This window comes from Malus sylvestris, chromosome 5, assembly GCF_916048215.2.
Source record: "Malus sylvestris chromosome 5, drMalSylv7.2, whole genome shotgun sequence".
NCBI lineage: Eukaryota > Viridiplantae > Streptophyta > Magnoliopsida > Rosales > Rosaceae > Malus > Malus sylvestris.
The window spans coordinates 27515280-27542795 of record NC_062264.1 but is presented as its reverse complement, the minus strand read 5'-3'; the positions used below and the strand labels follow the sequence as shown (position 1 = coordinate 27542795).

The 27516-nt window shown below is 37.0% G+C and overlaps 1 long non-coding RNA gene across 1 annotated transcript; it reads left to right on the top strand.

The window, feature by feature from the left end:
* The first annotated feature begins 20601 nt into the window (after positions 1-20601).
* LOC126621444 (uncharacterized) lies at positions 20602-21350 on the top strand. Its single transcript, XR_007622967.1, has 2 exons — positions 20602-21083; positions 21193-21350. It is a non-coding gene; the product is annotated as an uncharacterized LOC126621444 (long non-coding RNA).
* The last annotated feature ends 6166 nt before the right edge of the window (positions 21351-27516 follow it).

The window sequence follows — 27516 nt, the reverse complement described above, 5'->3', positions numbered from 1 at the left end:
AATTATAAAGTGCTTTTATGATATGGTTTTTGCTTTATTTGTGTAGTTCACATGATTTGTAGGAGCCTACCAATCTGACCCTGCAAATCCTCTCCATAAATAATGTTAGGGTTTTTCCAGGTATGTGCATTTAGAGGCAATTATTTGCTTGGTTCTCCGTTATCTGAAGGTGATGTATCAAGCATCAACCTAGCAAGTATAATTCCATGTAGAGACAGTACTAGAAACACTCACTGTTTTTTTCATTTTTTTTTGTCGAAGTACTAGAAACACTCACTTATTTTGCTAACTTTTTTTTTTTACAACGATACTACTACTCTAGCTTAAATTAAAACGAGAAGAGAGAGTTTGAATTAAAAACGTAGTAGTTCAAACCCATTAACTTGTAATATATCAATTGACGTGCCAGTTTTCATTTGTATCATGTTTGTGCTCACTTCAAAATTTATTTACTCATAACAATAAGAAATTCCACACCAGGTAGCCCATTGCCAATGTAAAATCTGTACCAGGTAGCCCATATCCAATGTAGAATCTATATTTATATACCTACTTTCCTAAATTTGGTCTAAAAGGATGGTGCTAGGTTGGAGATTTATTGATTTATCCTCTAATTCATTTACTCAAATATTAACACTGAAATTTGAGTTTTAGCGTTTGAGTATGTGCATTAAGGAATGACATATTTTTTTGTTGGAGTGGGATCTACCTGTAGATTTAAATTTGTTACATTGACAAATAAATATTTATAACTTCTACTCGACTTAACACTTATTACTTATATATAGGTTTTAACTTTCCGATGATGCACCGAAAAGGAAGAATGTTACATTTATATTTGATCCCACATGTAACATTTGAGCTCAATTAGTAATGAAAGATCAGTATAATAAGTTTAGTGTATAATTGTTCTGCGCATTCATATGCAGCATCACAATCATACTAACTTAATAAGATTATGGCAGTTCGTGTTCATCATGGGTTGTGCTTCTGATATTGGGATGTTGGCTTTACTTTTATAATCTTAGAATCGGATTCATCAGTAGTTAATGACATAAAATTCCAACTGAACAAGTGAAGTCGATCGTGGGCATCATATGAGCATCTAATTGATGACCTTAAAGAGATTTTGCATCAACATCTTCTTAAGGGTACCTTAATTGCCCACATTGCTATGTACAAAAAAAGAAGAAGAAGAAGAAAGGAATCATTAGTAACTTGGTTAATACCCTAAATGTACCTTAATTACCCACATTGCTATGTACACGTGTTGAGTAATATTTTAATAGAGATATTATCGAGGTCACCCAGGCTTCAACCGTACGGAAAGATCCTTTTCGGATCAGAACCATCCGAATCCTGCAGACCAAATAATCTTAACTGTTCACGTAAAATTGTGCGCTTAAAATCAGTCTTTCCCTTAAACTTTCTCACCCTTTCTCTTTCTCCTCAACATCATTGCCTTCTTTTCCAGCGGCGATCGACGAAGTAGAACCGTATAGAAAGAAAGAAGTAGAAGAAAATGGGAGGGGTTGAAGGTCGGGGAATTATGTATAGTGGGAATTGGTGTGGAAGGGGGAGGGGGAGGTGAGTGATGGTAATAAAGAGATCCGCAGGATCTGGATGGTTCAAATTCGGAGAGAATCTATTCTCCAGTGGTACTATTTTTATTTTTGAGATCGGTATACATAATTTTTACTTCAGTGCTTAAATAATGAACTCTAATTTCCCCTATTTTATACTACCAAAAGGTTAAAAAAGCAAGTTAAGGAAAAGAAAGTAAAAGAAGAAGAATGAAACAAGAGAGAAGCTTCTTCTTTAGTTAATTAAGGTAATTGGGGTTCAACGTTTAAAATGCTTAAAATGTCACTATTACGAATAAGTGAGAGATCTTCCTAAACAAAAAATCCCAAGATTTAAAAAAAACAGATTTTGTTAGGAATTGTTCTCCTTCTTTCGTGTTTTTTCTTTCTGTTGTCTTTTGCATGTAGATACTATTTTTAATACTTTAATTAACATCCTATATTAACTATTCATAATTTTATTTTTAACATGATAAATTTTTAATGACCCCAATTCAGAGAGACGTCAGGTGATCAAGGGAAATGGCCCCTCATCATGTGAAGTGCGCACCCTCTTAAGCTCTTTACTTTTGGTACCTGCATTGTGCGTTTTAGGGTTTTCATAGCCGTACTACTATAACCTTTGTTCTTCAAACATTTGCATGCTCGACCTTTTTAGGATACCCATTAAAGGAGAAAGATAAAACGGTAAAGATAGGGATCGAAAGTAAGGAAAAGAAAAGTATTACTACTAGTGGAACGTTGTGGTTCCTTTACTATTCCCATGTGTTTGTGTGTGGGGGGAGAGAGGCAATAATGTCCCCTTTGAGAGGTTCTGCAAATAACAAATATGCCAAATAAGCCCATTTTACGGGCATCTTGCCATGGTCATTCTATAACATTTTTTAAGGATCTAAATCATATATATCTTAGTACATCATTTATATATCATTATTTAAAAAAAAAACTAGACAAAAATCCAAAACTATTAACATATTCAATTGTAGTGAAGACAAGTACATTTTTTTAAAGAAACACTAATGTGACTACCATTTAATCTAATAGATCAAATGATTTCAAATTTAGATGATTTTTGGTAAATATGATCCTTAAGAAAAGACCTAAAAGGCGGAGGGTTAGATTGTTGAAATTGTTGGAAGGCTTAATTGCTATATTAATCACATAGAAAGACACTAAATGATTCATGCAATTAAATCCACAATTTAATGCATACTCATAATCAAAACATAATCTAATGCACATGAAATTGAATTAGAAAAAAAATTGAAAATTAGGTCGAGACAATAACTTGGTTCTTTCTCCTCAAGACAATTTAAGCCTTACTACGATGCTTATAGTTGATCAGCGCTTATCTCTCAAAGTACTACGGCCATGTCCTTACAATAGATGACTCTAAATCATAAGGCCCTAGGGAACAACAATTGTGTTAAAGTTTCTAAAAGACATTAAGTATGATATTGTTAACGCACAAAATTGGAAGGTCAACCCTGGATGGGCGTGGGCTACTCTCATCACTAGTAAGGCTAACTTAGAGGATGCATGAGAGATTTAATGTGAGGTAAAGTAGGATCAACACAAGGATATATAGTGTGAAAGGTTTACCCATAAACATGGCTACATCCATTGGAGTATATGTGTGTATATATATTTGTGTGAAGTTAAATATTACAGAAAATGGCTCAAAGCTCTTTGGTTGGCATGGAGATGCCAAAGGCCCGTAGACCTCTTCCATATCCTTCCCCCCTTCCCCATGCTTTCTTTTTCAATATATAGGCAAACCATACCTTCCTAAGAAAGGTCAAGTGTGTGGTCTCAAAGAAAATGTGATGTGGTTTTTTCGAACCCACCCAATAAATATATAGACTAACAAATATCTAGCCTTGGTCAAATAGTCTTCATTTAATGGTAGTCTACATGTAGAGCGCTCTGAAAAGGTGATCGTCTATAGAGCACTTGGGGAGGTGGTCGTCTGTAGAGTAACTATGAAGGTGGTCGTCTGTAGAACACCTGGAGGTAGTCGTCTGTAGAGCACCTGGTGAGCTGGTCGTCTGTAGGGCACTTGGGGAGGTGGTTGTCTATAGAGCAACTTGGTTTTGTGGCCTCAGCAGGGCACACTAATCTGGTGGTCTTAGTAGTGCACCAACCACTAGAGAGTAAGTTATTAGGGAGCTGATCACTTGGGAAAGGTGGTGTATCATGTGTCGAAGGGTCTCCTTCATCCAACGGTGATTTAGTCCCCAGTCAAAGAGTCTTCCCTCATACTGATGAAGTGGCAAGAGTGGGACCGTGTGAAATCCCAAAACAGGATTTCATTATTCAATTTGTCGTATTTTGAATTTTCGGGAAATTATTTGTATTTATGTTAAATTTGGAGTTTTTGGTTACTTAGTTACAAAGTTTGGATTTTCGTAAATAGTTATTAAAAATCCAGAGATCTCTTAGGGTTAGTCTTAGTATTTTCAGATGAAGCTTGATAAGTGAATTTTATATTATATATTAAACCCTATTCTTAGTATATTTTGGTTAATATTTTAGAAGAATTTTGATACTTTGAATTGTATTTCTAATATAGTACTTTCAACTTCCTCTGGAGCAAAACATGGTCAAATTGATGAATTTTGGAGTAATTCCAGTTGGAGGACATTTATAAGTCACTTGGCTTGATTGTATCAAAATATCAGATTTTTCTATCAAGCGGTTATTTTCTGGCAATAAAATAAAGGAGCTATGCACAGTGCTGGATAGTGACGTTTGGGGCTTGAATTACGTTTTTGGAGCCTAAGATGACCTCGGATTGATTCGTGGCCTTCTGGAGATGTGTTCAGAAGGTCTTGATCTTCAAAACAAGCTATCATGGGCTAGATTTGGAGGATATCTGAGACTAAAACGTGGCTGTATAGTTACCCGGCAGATTCTCTTAGTTTAATTATGACTTTATTTTCTAAGCTATTTTATTATTATTTAGTTTCCTAGTTGGAATTAGAGACCTATGTCTTAGGGTTTGTGCGATAGCTTAGCAAATATCAAGGTATTAAATATCGATAATATCGGAAATATCGGTAGTCCGAAAACACAGAAATATCGGGATAATATCGATATCGATAAAAATAATATTGAAACCACGGAAATTGTAAGAAAAACTTGGAAATTTTTATTGAAACTTTGCAGGATGTTTATTTAGTCAATTATCTATTAGTTTATCACAAAAAATTGGAAGGAAATGCATTGCATGATGGATTTAACATTATCAAGTTGATTATATAGCGAGCTGGCAAACATTGTGAGTGTAGAAAATATGTAGTAATTAATGAAAGAAGTTTAAACACACCATAATAATTTATATATAATGAATTAGTACAATAATTTACACTTTATACATTGTATGGTAAGATATGAGTGACTTAGTACCACATAGAGTTCCTATGAGGTTCAAATTTTTCACTATCTTCATCATCTCTATGTGTAGAGTAAGTGTATTGTGAAGAGTAATTATCAAATGATAAATCCCCAAAATAGTTTTGTATGTGATTGTTAACATGCCACCCATGTGGATCCGAGATTGGTTGACCTTGTCCATAAGCAAAATCATTTGAAGATTGAGTCTCGGATTGTTTCCATAAGTCACTCGATTCCATCCCAACATGAATCGGATATGAAGGGTAGGGAAATGGTTGGTTATGAGTATAACCATAGTTACTACTTCCCAATCTAACAGAGTCCAAAGTTATGGATAACGAGTCATCTTCTTGACTTGACAAAATCCCCCTGCCTCTTTCTCTACGAGTATAGTCATTCCCTATGGCACCAATTCCTGGTCCTGCCCGCCTACTGCCATGGTCCTCATCCTGTGTTGCATGCGTGAAGTTTGCCTCACCAGTGAAGGGGCTTATAAATCCGGGAGGTGGTTCAACATAGTTTCCATATCCACCACCACTACCTCCAGCTCCACTATATCCTTCATCATTCTCACCTCCGGTGGTAGGTGAGTCTCCTCCTGATCTTGTACTAGAGCTATCATTAGTATCAGCAGGATGTTGTGGTTGTGTAGGATTGGAAGAAGGTGGAATTCCAGTGTTTCTTGGTCTTGGGCGCAAAAGTTCTTCCAAATAGTCAGCGCTACTAGATCCCACCTCCTCCGCTAATACTCTTTCTACATTTATCCTTTCATTACGTGCTTTTTCAGCAACTCTGGGAGCTGGGTTGCCTTCAACATCATCTAAATGAAGAGGTCTAATCCATTGATAAAGTTGGTTACCCTCTGTATCATCATCTTCAGCAACAATATCAAACACATCTAGTGGGCCACCACGGTCGACATGATCTATTTCTGCTTTCTTATCTCGAATTTGAAGCTTCATGTTGTAGTAGCAATAAACTAATTTTTCCAACCTACTATGAGCCAACCTATTTCTTTGCTTTGTGTGTATGAGTGCAAATGTGCTCCAATTTCTTTCACAAGCAGATGAGGAAGTTGTTTGTGATAATACTTTGATTGCTAACTTTCTCACAGTTGGTGCATCGGTCCCATACATGATCCACCATTTAGCTACAATGAAAAACAATGTTGATAAGCCTAATAACTCCAACAAATTCTATTATAAACTTATCGTGAAATATGTTTACACTCACTAGGAGACATTTTTGTTCGAGCAACAACTGATGTTGGTTCTCCAAAAGTTCTTCTTGCATCTTTAAACCATGTTAGCTGAATTCAATAAATCGTGTTAGTTTAATCCACAAAGTAATTATTATAATTTAAGTAATTGTGTACCTCATTTCCAAATTGGCCAACTGCTGGTGATGCAGGGTCTAATTTAGAGTATACATTATGTACAACATGTATAAGGGTACCCTCATCTCCAACACCAGGTCTATATTGGTATCGAGGATTCAAATAATATGCTGTTCAAAGAAACACATACTCTAATAAGAGAATTAATACTTATGCAACTAAAGAAATGAATTGCAAATTATGACATAATTTATATCTGCTGCATGCAAATCGTGGTATAATGTTTTATACCATCGGTCTTCAATTATCTTTATGACCCACCTTGCACCATATTTTCTTTCCAATCCATCCTTCACTACACGCATCAACTCATATATTGCCCCCATAGTAGGATACACTTCTGTGTCAACGATCCGTAAAACTTTGTAAAGAGGTTCAAACACTTGGCACACATGTTCTGATTGAGTCCAAAAAGCATGATCAAGCACTATACTTTCCACCATACGACCTGCATTTGAGCGGCTGAAATTGTGGTTGGCCCAATCGTCGCTAGTGAATAGTTGCTTCAACCCTGCTTTCTTCTTAAGTAGGTTGTCTAATGCAATATAGTTGGTGGCGAATCGAGTGGTAGCTGGACGAATAATTTCTCCTTTGCAAAATTCACGCATCTTTGCTAACAACCAACCGTGATTGTAAATATAATTTGTGATCGTTCTAGCTCTTTTTACCACAGTAGCAACATTCTCTCTCTTCCCCATTGCCTCAAACATGAGATCAATACAATGTACTGCACATGATGTCCAAAACATATTATGATGCTTCATTAACTTTTTTCCAGCTTTGACAAATGCAAAACCGTTGTCGATCACGACTTGGACAACATTATGCTCTCCCACCTCCATGATTACATCCCTCAATAATTTGTAAATATACTTGTAGTTCTTTATATGGTCTGAAGCATCAACAGACTTAAAAAAAATTGTCTTTCCTTTGGAGTATACCATGAAGTTTATGATAGACAATCTGATCGGACCGGTCCATCCGTCACACATGATTGTGCAACCATTAGTTTCCCACTTTGACCTCAACTTGTTAACATATTCGCCAATGTCTTTATACTCCATATCCAAATATTTGTTTCTTATCTCATAGGGAGTAGGAGGTTGTACTCCAACACCAGCCTGTTGACATCCCACTACCATATTTTTTAAATGATGTGATGATGCTTTCTCAGCAGGGACATTTTCATAGATAAAGAACTTGCTAATTAGACGCCCCATTCCCTCCTTCACATTACCTCCAGTGAAATAACTCCAGACACTCTTTTGACGTGCTTTGGATGACTTATATAAACTTGGGGCTATTGGTGGTGTTGGTTGTGATTCTCTAAGACTGCCTCATCGTCTCATTTGTGCACCACCACTTGTCCCAGAACATTGTGCTCTATTAGGAATTTTATAAAGGTGTTCTCTTTCCCATGCTGACTGTTTGGAGGCACGTAATGCTTGTTTCAAATTGCATCGTTCTTCAGGTCCCATGTCATCATCACATTCGTCCTCATCGTCATCATCATCACTGTCAACCACTTGGCCATAGACTTCTCCTCGTAACCCAGCTCGAATATTTTCCATTCCACGTGTTATCTTTTCCTTCTGCTGTTTTTTTATTTTTTAATAATGTGCTGATGAATGCCTTCACTTCTGGGGGGGACATTATCGCATCGTTGCACATTTTTTGCTGGATCTAATCTACTAAGATGGTACTTAAGTCGTGTCATTCCGGCACTCTTCATTACCCGACCACAATATTTGCAAATTGTGCCATGTTTGTTTCCGTCTATTGGGTCTCCATGTTCCCAAGCTGGATCACGTTTAGTAACTCCACTGGACATCTTAAACGTCCCTATATTTATTTTTCATGAAAATTAGACAATTATTTTTTGGCCAAAAAATATAGTAGTGATGACGGTTATATAAGAGAACCTAAATAATAAAGTTATTCTACAGAAGAATTAAATACGAAGTAAAGAAATGATTTTAAAATTTGAATAATTATAAAAATAATATGGAATAATAAAATATAATATTAATGAATAATAATCCAATTTGATAAAAAAATAATCCTAATATAAAACATAGTGATGAATAATAATCCAATTTGATAATAATCCAATTTAATAATAATCAAATGTGATAATAATCCAATTTAATGAATAATAATCCAATTTGATAATAAAGAAAACCTAATATTAATGAATAATAATCCAATTTGATAATAAAACCTAATATTAATAAAATAATAAATAACATTAAACATATTAAAATTATCCTAGGGAATAATTATACAACATTACTTAATTACTTAAAAAAATTAACATGTAATTGTTAACATTACTTAATTACTTACAAAAACTAACATGCAAGTACTAATTACTTAAAAAAATTAACATACGAGTCCACAAAATTTTTTTTGTTGTTGTATAAATTACAATAATATAAATATAAGTTTGTAAACTTACTTTAAATATGGAACCCTTTGTGTTCAAGCTCTGGAATGGATCTGGAATGGCTTTGAAAGGGGTAAGGGAAGAAGAAGAAACGAAAATGCTCTGAATGGCTCTGATACTCTACCTCTTGAAAGAATATCACAGTGGCAACTTTGAAAGGGGTAAGGGAAGAAGAAGAAACGAAAATGCTTTGAATGACTCTGATACTCCACCTCTTGAAAGAATATCACATTGGCACATGGTTTTGAATGAAACCACCATCCATGGTCTGAAATTGTACAAGTTATAATTGTAAAAGTGGTCTGAAATTGTCAAAATAATTGTAAAAGTTGTCAGGAATCCTGAGTGAGTCATGTGTCCTCCTGACAAGAGGAACCTCACACACACACAACGCACGCAACCACACATGCACACAATGCACGCACACAAACATCACACACGCAGACACACAGAGACCTCTGTCTCTCTCTCTCGATCCTTGTCTATTCTCTCCATTCTCCACTCCCCCCACACATACAGAGATCTCTCGATCTTTCTTCTCCCTTCTCCCACACACATATACACAGATCTCTCGATCTCTCTTCTCCTTTCTCCCACACACACACCACGACCTTTTGCTCCTCCCTTTCATTTCTCTCTGCACCGAGACCCACATACACTTATCATTTCTCTCTGCACCGAGACCCACACACATACCACGGCCTTTTGCTCATCCCTCTCCTTTCTCTTTGCACCGAGACCCACATACACCTCTCATTTCTCTCTGCACCGAGACCCACACGCACACCATCGCACCTGCTTCGGCGAGTTCCTTCAATTTCTCCGGTTAGGTAAGCTTCGGGTTTTTCTTTTTCTGTTCTAGATCGAAGCTTAGATGTGAAATTGAAGTTCTATCTCGTGTTTTTGCAAGGTTTTTGGGATAAAATCGGCTCAGGAATAGGCACACCCATCTCCGGCGAGGCCGTGGCTGTCGACGAACTTTCCGAACACCTCCGACCGTTTCACGGCAAACGGATGTTATAAAAACGTTCCTCTCGTCTTCTATTTCATTTTCATACCTAGATCGGAGTCTAGAGGGCTATTTTACAGTCGGCCGGAGCTGTAGAAGCTCCGGCGTTCGTCTCCGACTTCACAGTTCCGAAATTTCGCAATATTATCGAAAATATCGCGATATTTTGACGAAAATCCCTTGGATACCTATTAAACTATCGGTTTGGTGAAAAACCGATAATATTGGCGATATATCGCCGATATTATCGGCATTTTGTTCCTTAGAAAATATATTGCTTTGCCGTCTACAATTTTTAGGTACGCTTATTATTATTCAACTTCAGAGACAAAGAACTTTGCTAGGGTTATTGGAGATTTTCTACTTTAAGGTGCCTTCATTCCTTTTATTTTTAATAATATTTTCTATGATTTCAATTATGAATATGCGTAACTAATTCCTCTTGCTAGAGCGAAGCCTTAAGCCTTAACATGAATATGTAATTTTTATTAAATTGCTTATGATTGATTGCATGCACACTTTGAATTATTGATCACTGTTTTAAACTATCTAATTGTCTTGATGATTGACCACCAGTAGGATGTTTAGACAAGTGATTGGATGCAATTCGGTCGGAATATCATCAGAGGATTGAGTATTGCTTCTTGTGATTGATAATTGTAATTTCATCTAAGACGAATATCACGCTCTTAGGGGTTGCATGGTTCTTCAAAAGGTTTTCATAAAACTTAATGAATCTCGCATGTTTATATTTGATTTGAATATCACAGACGGATTGCATATTAGATATACGTTCTTGCTTGAATATCACAAGGAGAATATATATTAGGAAAACCTAACCTTCAAAGTGGCATGTGTAAATCATGAGTAATTGGTAGAAATTCGTAAAATTGCTAGGTGATGATGGAACCCTAGTGCTATTATAAATTGGTATTTAAAACTCTTTTCTTTTGTCATATTAGTTTTTAATTAAAATTTGTTTTTAATATTACCCAATTTCAGAATCCCTTTTCTCAAGTTTTAATTCTCAGTAGTTGATTACAAATTGTTTTTACATAAATTATTAAAATAGTTCTTGAGGAGAACGACCTGGCATGAGCATCTATACTACAACATCTTTGTATTCTTCCAAGTATTTCATGTGATTTTGCCCCTATTTGCATAGATGGTAAAAATTCTAAAAAAATCTTAAAAATTCTAATTTTTTTTTCTTCTATAAATACCTAAACCATTCATTAAATTTAAGTTCTAATTTTTTTGATTTTTTGGGCCAGTTACCGTTGTAGTTTTTAAATATAAGTTGTTGTTAGATTTGAATTTAAGTTGTTGTAGCTTTTAAATTTAAATAATAAATTTTGTTTGGCCCTATAGTCTTTTTGCCCTCAGTTGGAGACGGTTTTTTATGACAAGGCTATGGTATCGAATTTATGGTATTTTTAAGAAATGATTAATAATTCTTCTAATGTTTCTTTCAAGTAAAGCATGCAAATGTCATCAACGCGGTTATGGTATTTTTAAATTTTAGTTGACCAAAGTGATGATGATTTAAGATAATCCCATGTTGTTTTTCAACTCAGTACAGGTATATATGCACTATCAGATGAGCAACATTTCCAGATATAATTAAGGAGGAGCTCCTCTGCATTCCTCTTGATGCAAATTAAGGCAGTCAACACGATTGTTGGTTGGCTGCGTCCCTCAAAAGTCCACAGTAAAATGAAAGAGGCAAACATTTTTTTTTTTTATAAAAAAAGTTATTATTATTAAGGAGATGAGAGAGAGTTTGAGACTCTTACAATAATTTAGTAGAAGCAAGAGTTCGAATCTGTGATGCATGATGAAATTCAACATCCTATTCACTAAGATATTAAAATATATGCAAACTTCAATAATCGATGATCTCTATGTAAACATACGAGATATGAAATAGACTCAGTGATTTCTAGAAAGTCAATTTGGTGGCCAAATTTTTAAAATTCTGTCACCAAACTCTTTTTCACTTTTTTTGGTAGCACTCCCATTAGGTACGAGAGAAACATTTAAAAACAAGAAAAAATTTCCTCAAGGTTTATTGAAAATATGACATCAATTAATAATATAGATCAAGTTTTGTTACATGGCTTGCGTTCTTGGAAACTTGACAGAAGATGTCAGAACAACTGAAGCGAAATTTCCGCCACATGTTTGATTCGGGGAGCGAGTGTACTGTTATTTTCGTTGAATTCAAGGTGGTTAGGTTTTTTCAATATAATGTTATAAAGTACTCTAATTTATGGAGAGATGATTATTACAAATCAAATCTTACATTTAACGAATGTGCAATGCAAGTGAAAACATTGTTGTCCATTTGAGAGAGAACAGAAACTCCGTAGTGTTGGAAAATAAAATCCCATCTCGAAAATACAATAAGGCCAACAATGCACATTAAAGTCTGGTTTAATACTGAAGTGATTTTGAAAAAAGTTGATATAAAAAAAAACTTTGTGTTTGGTAAACATTCAGCTTCAACTTTTTTCACAATTTTGGGTGAAAAAAGCCAAAAAACAAGAAGCTGCAAAACCCAGCTTTGAAAAATCGGTTTTTTTTCACATCTGTTTTACATAAAAGTTTACCAAATACTATAATATTGCTTTTTTTTTTCAAAAGCATTTTTACAAAAAAATTTACCAAACCCTCTACAACTATTATTTCACAGCCGCTTATTCTCATAGTATAGCAGAAACAGCTTTTTTTTAAAGCATAGCAATACCAAACCAGCTCTAACTGTGGCCAAGGACATAAACCCACAGATTATTTCCTAAGATGGTTGTTCTGGGAACATTTCCTAAACATTTAGAATTAAACAACGCTAACTGCCAATTTAAGTTCAAAGTAACTACATTGGATATAGTAGTTTATTGGATTTTTTTTTTTGGTTGAAAAGTTTATTGGAAAGAGAAATTTTATTTGAACTCATATAACATCTCTTTACAACAAACTTAAATTTTAAATGTGAATTGACTTTTTTAATCTATTGCATAATTACCATCAATTACTAGATGAAATTAGCCATAAAACTAAAATTTATCAGTAAACTCACACTCAATAATCAAACTCTACCTTCATACAATCTTTATCCTTCGTTCATTCTAACTAAAACCCTAAGACGCTCTCATAGAGGAAAAACAAGCTTTTGTTGACCAATGGGTGATGATTTTTGAAATTTTGAATCCTCCAACTAAGTTATAAATTGATTTATGCAAGCTTTTTTCTTTTGTTTTTGTAAATTTGATACAGTTGCCTGTAACATTCGAATTTTCCAAAACTTCAAATAGAAAATTACATATGCTGAAACAATTTTCAGCAAAACCATTTTTTTTTCTTCTGTTAGAACGGTAATTATTTAAAAAGTACATGCATATATATATATATATATATATATATATATATATATATATATATCTGACGAAGAACGAAAGACCGATGATAATATGCTTCTGAAAGTGCTGGGTGTGCCTCTATAGCAGCTTAAGATATTTAAGTGCCTCACTATAACGGTTCAGCTTTATACTCTCAAAAGCAATCAGCCCTTATCAAGTTTGCCAACTGCACATGCAAAGCAGGCTTGATGATTCTGTTAACACCATCAACAACAACAACAACAACAAAGCCTTTTCCCACTAAGTGGGGTCGGCTATATGAATCCTAGAACGCCATTGCGCTTGGTTTTGTGTCATGTCCTCCGTTAGATCCAAGTACTCTAAGTCTTTTCTTAGGGTCTCTTCCAAAATTTTCCTAGGTCTTCCTCTACCCCTTCAGCCCTGAACCTCTACCCCTAGGCCTTCTTTGCACATGTCCAAACCACCGTAACCGATTTTCTCTCATCTTTCCTTCAATTTCGGCTACTCCTACTTTACCTCGGATATCCTCATTCCCAATCTTATCCTTTCTCGTGTGCCCACACATCCCACGAAGCATCCTCATCTCCGCTACACCCATTTTGTGTACGTGTTGATGCTTCACCGCCCAACATTCTGTGCCATACAACATCGCTGGCCTTATTACCGTCCTATAAAATTTTCCCTTGAGCTTCAGTGGCCTACGACGGTCACACAACACGCCAGATGCACTCTTACACTTCATCCATCCAGCTTGTATTCTATGGTTGAGATCTCCATCTAATTCTCCATTCTCTTGCAAGATAGATCCTAGGTAGCGAAAACGATCCTTTTTTGTGATCTTCGCTAGATTGCTCCGGTCATTAATGTGGATAAGTATATAAATGGATATAGATAGGAAAGCAAACACAAGATGTACGTGGTTCACCCAGATTGGCTACGTCCATGGAATAGAGGAGTTCTCATTAATTGTGAAGGGTTTACACAAGTACATAGGTTCAAACTCTCCCTTAGTGAGTACAAGTGAATGATTTAGTACAAATGACATTAGGAAATATTGTGGGAGAATGATCTCGTAGTCACGAAACTTCTAAGTACCAGAGTGTGGTATCGTCTTGACTTGCCTTATCTGTCGCATAGGTAGATGTGGCATCTCCTCTGGAAGTACCCTTCCTCCATCCAGGGGTGGTATCTTTAACTGGTGGAGATGCACAAGGTAATGTATCAATTTCACTTGAAGCTTACTTGTAGTTTCAGGCTTGGTCAAGCGCGATACAAACCATGTAGTAGGAGTCCCCCAAGTCGTCGAGCTAGGGGATCTGCTGAAAGAGGTGACAGACAAGGTAAGCAATCAGAGCTCCAAGCAATCAGTCCCAGATCAGAACTTTGATTTAGTTCCGGCTGATTGTTCACATTCTTCCTATCTTGCAGGCAGCATGAAGGATAAAAAGAAGAAAAATGAGAAGATATGATATGAGATACTTTTGCTTTTGAAGAAGTAACTTTCCACAGGCTTATTCTTGAACTGGGCTGGAGGGTTTTCTGGTTTCCTCCAGAGTATAAGGTCGACTGAAGAATTTGAAGGTCAAAACAAGTCCATCAAATCTAGACTACGTTCGACCCTGCTGATATGGGATACTTTTGCTTTTGACAGAGTAGTGGATGTATCGGCACGTGTGCTGTTACGCTTGTCTCCACATGCTTCCTTGTATCATTCTCACTTGCCCTATCTGTTCATCAGGCAGATGCGGTATCTTCCCTGGAAGCATAAGATGTTGAAGATGAGTACTCGGGAGCAATGCCAAGTAAGTAATCAGGTAAGGGGTTCCAGGCAGTCAGATCCTGACTGGAAGTTTAATTCCAAGTGCTGACTGATTGCTCTCTTTCTCTTTGTCTTGCAGGTAAGAACAAGGCCAAAGGAAAAGACAGGGAAAAAGCATGATATGGGATACTCTTGCTTTTAACCCTGATGATATGAGATATTCTTGCTCTAGTATAGCTTGTTTGCAGAGGTATTATCGGGGGAAAGAAAGCTGAATATTTCGAAAGGCTTCGTTGGGAGTGCCCTCTCAGATATGATGAAGGGTTGAGCATTTTTGCAGGTCTGACTGTCCGTTGGGGATGGAAGTCGACATATATAGGAGTCTCCCTAACAACAAGTAGTAATGCTATTCCTTTACCCTGCTTGGTCATAGCACGGGTGTGGGAGCTGCCAGCTTCACATGTTTTAACTCTGTCAGAGCACTTTGAAAAAGTGGTCTGTGGTATCTGGAAAGCTGATGTTGCGTGTGAAGATTACAGACAAGCTTTATCCAAGGAGATCCGGCTTTTGAAGTTGGGAAAGTGGTGCCTCTTCGGTTTTCGAACAAGCAATCCTGTCGAAGATCTAGCTCTCGAGATTCGGAGAACGATGCCTCTTCGATTTTTGAGAAAGCAATCCTGCTGGGGGTCTGGCTCTCGAGATTCGGAGAGCGATGTCTATTCGATTTTTGAGAAAGTAATCATGTTGGGAGTCTGGCTCTCGATATTCGGAGGGCGGTGCCTCTTCGATTTTGGAGCAAGCAATCTTGTTGGGAGTTTTCTCGAATGTGAGTAAAGGTTGGGCATGTTTGCTAGTCTACCTTGCCACGAAGCACAGAGATTGACACACAGGGACTTTCCAATTATCTAGCAGTGGTACTGTTCCTTTACCCTTGTGGGTAATAATATGGTAGCTAGACCTTCAAAATTTATGTGTCTAAACTTTGTTAGTGCTGTTTCTTTGCTATTCTTTTACCCTTCTTGGTCAGAGCGATGTAGTGGGAGCTGCAAGCTTCACGTGTCTCAACTTTGTTAGAGAACTTTGGCAAAGTTATATGTGGTACCCATGAGCTAATGTTGCGTATGGGAAGTGGGTGATTGAACAGTAAGATTCATGTGCTTTCTACTTCACCAGAAATCTTCGACATAATGCCCATAATTTTCGCAAAGCTGAGTGTGCGTGTGACAGGTGCTGACAAGGCTGGAAAAGTAGGTGCCTCTTCGATTTCTGAGATCGACCCTCGTGGTCTCTGAGCAGCCCAGCTTTTGAGAAAGCAAGCGCCTCTTCGATTTCTGAGATCGGCCTTCGTGGTCTTTGAGCAGCCCAGCTTCTAAGATCTTGATTTGTCCGACCTCTTCTATCTTCAACACTTTTGAAAATGTCTGGCCCCTCCGACCGTCGTTTTGACTTGAACCTTGTTGAAGAGGCAGCCACGCCTTCTCCAGACAACATATGGCGCTCATCCTTCGTCTCCCCTACTGGTCCTCTTACCATTGGGGATTCCGTGATGAAGAATGATATGACCGCTGCGGTGGTGGCCAGGAACCTTCTCACTTCCAAAGATAACAGACTACTTTCCAAACGGTCTGATGAGTTGGATGTTAAGGATTCTCTGGCTCTCAGTGTTCAGTGTGCAGGTTATGTGTCTAATATGACCCAACGCCTATTTGCTCGAACCCGCCGAGTTGAATCATTGGCGGCTGAAGTGATGAGTCTCAAACAGGAGATTAGAGGGCTCAAGCATGAGAATAAACAGTTGCACCGGCTCGCACATGACTATGCTACAAACATGAATAGGAAGCTTGACCAGATGAAGGAATCTGATGGTCAGGTTTTACTTGATCATCAGAGATTTGTAGGTTTGTTCCAAAGGCATTTATTGCCTTCGTCTTCTGAGGCTGTACCGCGTAATGAAGCTCCAAATGATTAACCTCTGATGTCTCCTCCTTCTAGGGTTCTGTCCAGTACTGAGTCTCCGAATGATCCCCCTCCGGTGCCTTCTCTTTCTGGGGCTCTACCGACTGCTGAGACTTCTCCTAAGCAACCTTTGTGAAGGCTCCCTTATGTTTGTTTATTTTGACTCATGTATATGTACATATTTGTAACTTATCGGGGATATCAATAAATAAGCTTTCCTTCATTTCAATGTATTGTGTTAAATACACCAAAGCCTTCTTCGTTAGGTTAAACGGTCGCTCTTTGGTATTTCTTGATCTCCGATCCTCACCCCTAACTCGTTTTGGCCTCCATTTGCACTAAACTTGCACTCCATATATTCTGTCGTTGATCGGCTTAGGCGAAGACCTTTAGATTCCAACACTTCTCTCCAAAGGTTAAGCTTTACATTTACCCCTTCCTGAGTTTCATCTATCAACACTATATCGTCTGCGAAAAGCATACACCAAGGAATATCATCTTGAATATGTCATGTTAACTCATCCATTACCAACGCAAAAAGGTAGGGACTTAAGGATGAGCCTTGATGTAATCCTACAGTTATGGGAAAGCTTTCGGTTTGTCCTTCATGAGTTCTTACGGCAGTCTTTGCTCCTTCATACATATCCTTTATAACTTGGATATATGCTACTCGTACTCCTTTCTTCTCTATAATCCTCCAAAGAATGTCTCTTGGGACCCTATCATACGCTTTCTCCAAATCTATAAAGACCATGTGTAAATCATTTTTCCCATCTCTATATCTTTCCATCAATCTTCGTAGGATATAGATTGCCTCCATGGTTGAGCGCCCTAGCATGAACCCGAATTGGTTGTCCGAAACCCGTGTCTCTTGCCTCAATCTATGCTCAATGACTCTCTCCCAGAGCTTCATTGTATGACTTATTAGCTTAATACCCCTATAGTTCATGCAATTTTGTACGTCGCCCTTATTCTTGTAGATAGGCACCAAAGTGCTCGTTCGCCACTCATTTGGCATCTTTTTCGTTTTCAAAATCCTATTGAAAAGGTCAGTGAGCCATGTTATACCTGTCTATCCCAAAACTTTCCACACTTCGATTGGTATATCGTCTGGGCCTACTGCTTTTCTATGCTTCATCTTCTTCAAAGCTACAACCACTTCTTCCTTCCGGATTCAACGATAAAAGAGTAGTTTCTACACTCTTCTGAGTTACTCAACTCCCCTAAAGAAGCACTCCTTTCATGTCATTCATTGAAAAGATTATGAAAATAACCTCTCCATCTGTCTTTAACCGCGTTCTCTGTAGCAAAAACCTTTCCATCCTCATCCTTGATGCACCTCACTTGGTTTAGGTCCATTGTCTTCTTTTCCCTTGCTCTAGCTAGTTTATAGATATCCAACTCTCCTTCTTTGGTATCTAGTCGCTTATACATATCGTCATAAGCCGCTAACTTAGCTTCTCTCACAACTTTCTTCGCCTATTGCTTCGCTTTTTCTATACCTTTCACCATTTTCATCGGTCCTATCCTTGTATAAGGCTTTACAACATTCCTTCTTAGCCTTCACCTTTGTTTGTACCTCCTCATTCCACTACCAAGATTCCTTTTGGTGTGGGGCAAAGCCCTTGGACTCTCCTAATACCTCTTTTGCTACTCTTCGGATACAACTAGCCATGGAATCCCACATTTGGCTAGCTTCCCCCTCTCTATCCCACACACACTGGGTGATTACTTTCTCTTTGAAAATGACTTGTTTTTCTTCTTTTAGATTCCACTATTTAGTCCTTGGGCACTTCCAAGTCTTGTTCTTTTTTCTCACTCTTTTGATATGTACATCCATCACCAACAAGCGATGTTGATTAGCCACGCTCTCTCCTGGTATAACTTTGCAATCCTTACAAGTTATATGATCCCCTTTCCTCATTAGAAGAAAATCTATTTATGTTTTTGACGACCCACTCTTGTAGATGATCACATGTTCTTCTCTCTTCTTAAAGAAGGTGTTGGCTAAGAAGAGATCATATGCCATTGCAAAATCCAAGATAGCTTCCCCATCCTCATTTCTCTCCCCAAAACCATGGCCACCATGAAAACCTCCATAGTTGCCTGTCTCCCTGCCCACGTGTCCATTTAAATCTCCTCCTATAAATATCTTCTCCGTCTGAGCAATTCCTTGCACCAAGTTTCCAAGGTCTTCCCAAAATTTCTCCTTCAAACTCGTATCCAACCTTACTTGAGGTGCGTACGCACTAATCACATTGATAAGTTCTTGTCCTATTACAATCTTGATTGCCATGATTTTATCTCCTACCCTATTGACATCTACAACATCTTGTGTCAAGGTCTTGTCCACGATGATGCCAACACCGTTTCTCGTTCTATTTGTGCCCGAATACCAAGTTTAAACCCTGAGTTTTCTAGATCCTTTGCCTTACGACCAACCCACTTAGTTTCTTGTAGGCACATAATATTTATCTTTCTCCTCACCATAACTTCCACTACTTCCATAGATTTTCTCGTTAAGGTTCCTATATTCCACGTTCCTAAACACATTTTGCTCTTTTGAACTCTACCCTTCTGTCCTAGCTTCTTCACCCTCTCCCATCTAATAGGATCAAAGTACTTCTTTTGTGTGTCCCGTGTAAAGTTGATAGAAGCATATGCTCCCAAACAACTTTGAGTGGAGTCGTTCGAAAAGAAGTTTCTATGGCCCCCTTGCTCATTTAACACTGCATCCGGGTGCCGATGGAGATACAGTGACCCTTGCTCACTTATCACTGTGCTCGGGCCACATAGCGCGCCACTTACGGGTGACGCCCTAGCTTTAGCGCGATTTCGTTCTTGATTCATTTTCATAAGGATTCGACGTAATTATGGAGTGCCGGCTGTCGACTACCTGACGCCCTCCCCCTCCTCCTTTATCCGGGCTTGGGACCGGCAATGTAAGATAAACTTACATAGGCGGAGTTATTCCGTTAACACCATATTTGAATAATATATTATACATTCCTTTGGCGGAATGATCTCGTTAAACCAACATAGAAAATAATGTGTTACCTCCTGATTGTACACAAGTGGCCAGATATCATTCGCCTTTGCAAGAACAACATTCACTTAATCATTTCATCATGCACCTCTAGTTGGTATTTTACAAGTGAAGTTCCTATTTCCCTTGGCTCCTTTATTATTGGAGACACAATTTCGGAGGTTTCAATAGAACCAAACATTTTGTTACTAGTACAGGTTGAACCATCATTTTCAAAATAAAGGTGTTGAAGTTGTTGAACTCTACGAAATGGTCATGGGATCTACTGCACTGAGACAAATAATCCAAAAGGCTATTTTGATTGATAATATCACTCAGTGCATGAGAAATCCTTCCCACGTGCATTACTGCATAAGAAAATATTTCACCCACTAAATTTAAAAGTTTAATGAATTTACGTGAGTTTTTTTTTTTTTTTTTGAATGGGTGTAAATATCAATTTATATGTTGAATTAGGTTAATTTGTGAGGGTAGATTAGGTAACAAATTTGGATATAAAGAGATATTGATAGTGTAGTAAAAAATAATATGGTTGTAGAAAATAAGTTGGGTATAGAGATAAGTTATATGAGTATAGAGATAAGTTATATGAGTTCGAATAAAATTTCTCAAAACAAATGAACTTTGAGTGGCTGTTGAATAAATGAACTTTGAGTGGTTATTGAGATGCTTTCTCAAAACAAATTCTGTACTTTCTTAAATAGAGAAAACATTGGTTCCATAGTTAAATGTGTGTAAGATATATTTTCTTGAATTGGATGCGGTTGAGATGCTAAATTTTTTTGCTCAATTCTTGTACAGGTGACTGCTGTTAATCTTAGAGATTTTTTATGGGTCAATTTATTTTTATTACGTTCAATTTTGGTTTTTGTTTAGTTGCTTTGATTATTTTATTAAATATCAAATTTGGTACATTTTTTGGGTTAAAATTTTGAGGAGGTTGTTTAGTTTGTTTGTCAATGTGATTGATATGAAACATTAATTACTTGTCTTTGTGGATTTGCAGATGGATACCAATGAAGATTTCAAAAGCGTTTTCTGGAAATGTTGCACAGGGAGATTTGTGTTGGCCACTCTTTGCTATGTGTTGGCCAATCCTTACAAGTTTAGGAGTAAATTGATGAATACCTCTATTTTATATGATTGGATGAATATTTGATTGGATTGGGATGTATTGGATGTGTGTTTAATGCGTTATGTTATTGTTTTTTTTTCTTGCAGCTGCTACACCAAAACAAATTAGAGAGTTAATGAAGTTTGATGGGCTTACTAATGATGAAGTTCAAAAGCCATTTGCAGGTTTGTATATGTGATTATCCATTTGTTTTGAACCATAATTTGGTTGATGTGAATAAAATTTTACACATACAAGACAGAAATTGGAAGCCATTTTGCATGTGATTAGTGATGAATTTTTTTACACATACATGTGATTATCCTTGTGAAATATTTTTTTTAAACATATGTTTCTGTATTAAAAAATGGCACATTTTGAGCTTTCGCACTGGGCACCAAAAAACTCAGGACCAGCCCTGCTGATTGTACACAAGTGGCCAGACATCATTCGCCTTTGCAAGAACAACATTCACTTAATCATTTCATCATGCACCTCTAGCTAGTATTCTACAAGTAAAGTTCCTACTTCCCTTGGCTCCTTTATTATTGGAGACACAAATTCAGAGGTTTCAACAGAACCAAACATCTTGTTACTAGTACAGGTCGAACCATCATTTCAAAATAAAGGTGTTGAAGTTGTTGAACTCTACGAAATGGTATTGGGATCTACTACACTGGGACAAATAATCCAAAGGGCTATTTTGATTGATAATATCACTCAGTGCATGAGAAATCCTTCCCACGTACGTTACTGCATAAGAAAATATTTTGCCCACTAAGTTTAAAAGTTTAATGAATTTAAGTAAGTTTTTTTTTTTTTTGAAAGGGTGTAAATATCAATTTATATGTTGAATTAGGTTAATTTGTGAGGGTAGATTAGGTAACAAATTTGAATTTAAAGAGATATTGATAGTGTAGTAAAAAATAATATGGTTGTAGAAAATAAGTTGGGTATAGAAATAAGTTATATGAGTATAGAGATAAGTTATATGAGTTCGAATAAAATTTCTTTATTGGAAATTAGGGAATCATGATTCATGTACGCTCTTTTCTTGGTGATGAGAATTAAGAGAATGGTTACAATCTTTCATTAGGACATCTTTGGTAATATCCGGAGCCTCATCAAACCAATTATTTGTGAAACTAGAAATTAGGCCCAAGTTAGCTAATATATGGGCCGCATAATTGGCGGTTCTACAAACATTTGGTTATTAGAAACTTCACTATATAGATAATAAGCGAGAGAGGATTCTCACCGGATCCTCTTTGTGAGGATCCGGATGATCCTTCAATCACATTCGTTTATTGTATATCGTACGGTCAGTTTTTGTTAGGTACTATTTATATTAAATTTTAAATAATTTACAATAATTTTTAACCGCATAATGTATAATGAACGGATGTGATTTGAGGATCCCCAGGATCCTAACAAAGAGGATGGAGGATCCTCTTGGATAATAAGCAATTTCGGTTACAAATTAATGCCATCCCTTGGCCCCTTGTTGAAACCGTAATTAATTGTTAATCTTCCAGATAGGAGGGAGGATACGATTCGGGTTAAATTAAGTTGGAAACTAGTCATTGGACAAAACAAGAAAAGGAAAGTGGAGAAAATCTATTGTGAGCTCGAGCTAATTTGTGAAGTCTAACGGGAAGTGCCACAGCGAGCTTTTGCTGCAGGCTGGCTCACTCGAGTGTCATCTGGCAGTCTGGCTCACTCGAGGGTTTGATGCCGGATAATGCCTCTTCTTCCTGACTCCAAAATCCATTCCAACACTTTTTGGTGAGCCAAAAGCACATCAGTAGCGATAAGTGATGACATAGACAAATATTAAGACGTGTTTTAACTCTCAAATCATTTATGGAGCTTTGAATCTTCAAATCGACTTGTATTAGCTTAAGCAAATTTACGATTTAATTTGGCTAAAAGGAACCCATTTTGGAGATTAGAGATCCAAAGACAACAATCAGTGAAAACCAATTTTAGTGTTTGACCACTCATCATTTAATGCTAGTAAGGTCATTAGACCCAACACTTAATGTTGGTAAAGTCCCGACTTAATGAAGGTGACCTAACAAATGTCTAATTTTCAAAATATTAGATATTTTTTGAATATTTTTAAAAGTCAAGACTAATTTAGAATCGTCCAAAATGTTGGATAGTTATCTGTAAATCCAAAAATTAAATAAAGCAAAAAGTAAGCAGGAAAATACAAAGGACAAAGTCAGTGTATGGGTATAAAATCAGTTCAAGTCCAGCACAAAGTAATAATAACATGGAATATAGTGTGATGAGTTGTATTAATTAGTGAACTAAGAAAACTCTCACACCAAAGAGCAAATCAGTACTTATTCAGATATAATTTGAAATGAGAGGAGAACACAAAGATGACTGCATCAGATCAATCTAATGAAATAGTGGAGATCTTGTTGCATGACGCTTCTTTTGCTGAAGGAGAGAAGAGCGGACGATTAGAGTGAGAGTAAGAACACAGTGGCCATGATGAGATTGAGCACCTTCCGACCTCTGCCACCACTGTTATTGTCACCGCTGCTCCTCCGTGCTGCAAGCGTGCAGTCACCCTGTTGCCCTTCTTTGTTTGTATAACAAGCAAAAATCGCCAGATAATTAATTTTGATTTAGCTGAAAGTGGTTAATGGGGTATCAAACGTCTATCCAATCAACAAAATAAACATTTGATGCTAATTTATAAGCATTGCCGTTGTTTTCATTTTTTACAAGTGATGAGTTGATTTTATACTATATATTTTATATTCTTAATGTAGGACATTCAACTTTCTCTGGAGCAAAACAAGATGAAATGGACGAATTTTGAAGTGATTCCAACTGGAAGATGTTCGTGAGTGTCTTGGTGTGTTTGTATCAAAGTTTCATAATTTTCTACCAAGCGGTTTATTTATGGCAATGAAATAAAGGAGCAACGCGCAATGCTGTCAAAGTGACGTTTTGGGCTTATTTGGGTTTTTTGGCGTCCAAGATTATGTCTTTTGGGTTTGAGACCTTTTGCAATTATGTTCAGGACATCTTAAGCTTTAATTCTAGCCACTTTGGGCCTATTTTGGAGCCCTGGAAATCCAGAAACGTGGCTGAATTGTGGCTGGGCAGATTTCTCATATTTAATTAGGATTATGTTTCCTAATTTATTTTAATTTATTTGGTTTCCTAGTTTTATTCTAAGACATTTTCTAGGTAGGGTTTTATTTTCTAGTAGTATAAATAAGATTTTTTAGCCATTAGGGTTTTTTAGGGAGAGAAAGAGGAAGGAGGAGGAGAAGAACGCATTACTTTGGAGCTTTTGACAATTTAAGTTTATTTTCAAGGTATTTTATATCCTTGTTTTTAATAATATTTTGTTTATGATTGTTAGAAACTAATTTCCATTTGCTAGGGTGAGGTCACGAGCCTTAGCAAGAATATGTAGTTTCTTTTCAATTTGCTTATGATATTACGCTTTTGCTAGGGTGAGGCCACGAGCCTTAGCAAGAATATGTAGTTTCTTTTCAATTTGCTTATGATATTACGCATGCAGGTTTTGAATTATTAATCACTAGTTTAAACTATCTAATTGTCTTAATCCTTAGCTACCATTAGGTTCTTTAGAAAAGTAATTTGATGCAGTTTTGGTCAGATGTCAGTCCTTAAAATTGACGAAGGCTTATTGTGGTTAATATGTGCAAATTCACTTACGATGAATACCACGTCTTAGTGGTTGTATGATTTTTCAAAATGTTTCACAAAGCTTAATGAGTCATGCATGTTTAGATTTGATCTGAATACCACATAAGAGTTGCATGTTTGATATACGCTCTATGTTGGGGTCCAAGTAGGCATATATTAGGAAAACCTAACCTTCAAAATTTGCATGTGTAATTCATAAGTAATTGAAAGAACTACATAGAATTGTTAAGATAACAACGGAACCCTAACTTTTACAATTTAATTTTCAAAAACCGTTTTCTTTTAGTTTATTTTATTTTGTCACTTTATTTAGTTATTTTCTATTAATTTCGTTTTTATTATTTTAAATCACAAAATCAACATTTTATCAAACTTTGTTTTAAATAATTAACTAAGATTACCTTTGCAGGTAGTATAGTCACCTCATTGCCGCATTCCAATTCATTCGCAAACTTCCAATGGCTTAACCATGTCATGTCTTGTCCGTCACTTGGAACCCCCATGAATGTTGGGCCACAAATCCACTTCATACCCTTGCTCTTATTAGCCCAGGGGTTGTGGTGATTTTAAAAAAAGTTGGAATGAAAACAAGTTAGAGTAAAATTTGTGTTTGGTAACTCAACTTATTTTCAAAGTCATTGTCATTTTAAGTTGAAAAGTGGCAAAAAGCAGAAGCAGCAAAATGCAGCTTCTCAAAACTAGCTTTTTTTTTCAAGACTAGGGTCACAGCTGTTTTACATAAAAGTTTACTAAACACTAACATACTGTTTTTTCTTCCAAAAGCACTTTTACAAAAAAAAACTTACTAAACACTCTGCTGCTTTATTTCACAGCACAACAGAAGCAGTTTTTTTTCAAAACAGAGCAATATCAAACCAGCCCTTAGTGACTTCAGTGATTATGGGATATGGAAATACTCTAAAATTGACAGATATTCAAGCCTCGGACCATGAGATTGGGAAGTAAGGGGCAGTAAAAGATATTGAGGATCATGCAGTTTTATGGCTGAACTACCTTGGAACGTTATTACCTGGAAGATAAAATGTTGTTAGTCAAATCTTGCAATCTTCTTGCATAGGATATGATGAGAGAGAGAGAGAGAGAGAGAGAGAGAGAGAGAGAGAGACCAGGATTGGGCAGGGACTTGTCATCTCGCGGCCGGGACTGTTGGCTGCATATATGGTAGCCATCTGAATGGTTTCTGTGGAATATTTGGAGTTGCTCAAGCCCAAAAGGTTGATCATTTCTGCATCAACATTTTCAAGGAGTTCTAACTTGTAGCGGTATCCAACCTCAACTAGATTCCAGTTGCCAACGATACGAATTGTGTCAGGTAGGTGTACTGATTGAAATGATACTTTTTCCAATGATGGTCAACTTGACAACATCAGTGTTCCTCGTGGTAGCCTTACAAGCGATTTGAGCCATGTACAACTCTTGAAAGAGAGTTGGTCAAGCCTGCTAGCCCCGCTCATGCATTCTGGTAGGCGGTAAATTGGATTGCAACTTACATCTAATCTTCGCAATGACGATAGCTGAGTAAAATCCCTAGGAAAATCACCAACAGAAAGATTGCAGTCACTAAGACTTTAAGTCTACTAAATTGCGTGGCAAATAAGAAGCCCAGCAAACTTCTGGAGTCCTTATTGGCCGTAAGATGACCTCAGTGATGGTGAGTAATCGATGTATCGAAACTCTATCTGCTTGAAACACTTTCAGAGACTCCATCTTCGACATCTCAATCGGAAGCTCGTCAAGATTTGAACAGCCGAAACTCTATCTTGCTTTTCAGCTTTTCTTCGTGCAAATCAGACGCGTTTTCCCTTAGAAAATTAGGACATAGAATCAAGGTCCATAGAAAACAAGTCTCCCCACATTGACTTAAGCAGCATTTAACTTCGCATGCTTGACAACGACGTACCCTGCTTACGTGCCTTTAGGCCATATGGCCTGGTTTGGTATGTAACATTGGAGTGAGATGAATATCTTACTTTAATTAATACTATGAAGCGAGAAATAAAAAAATTTTGTCCAATTTGAAGGCAAAATGGATTGTATTTTAAAAAAAAATTAAACATTCCAACCCCCTGTAAAATGGTTGGATTATAAGGAAGGAGGCAGATTCTCTGCCCTCCCACTTCCCGTGCCCTCATGTTTGTGTGGTCACGGTTAAGCCACATCAACATTTTATATTACTATTCTTTTTTGTCTTATTATCTCTATAAAAAAATAATATAAAATGTTAACGTGGCTTAATCGTGACCGCACAAAACATGAGGGCACGGGAAGTGGAAGGACAGAGAATCTGCCTCCTATAAGGAATTTCTTTTATGTCTAATCCTCTTTTAATCCTTCCAATACCAAATTCCAAGGAGCAAAGCCTACATACTATGAAGACCTCATTAGTGAGGAGGTTCGAGAAAGTCGCTGAATGCGCCTTCGGGTAGAGTGTGTTTGGTCGGATTCAGATACTCTGTGAAAGATCACAGCAAATCGGGGACTGGGATCACGGAATGAGAATCCTAAGTAAGCCAAACACATTTGCTTGGAAGCTCCGTCCCGTCCCGTCCCGTCCCACGTATCAAACGGTACCTTAAGGACCCAATTTTCTTTCAGCTTACCACCCACGTGTTACACCAGGGAAAATGGAAAATTCTCGTCATCAATGAAATTCGAACATAAGACCACTCACTTCTAAGCGAAGAAGAATACTACCAGATCGTACTGAG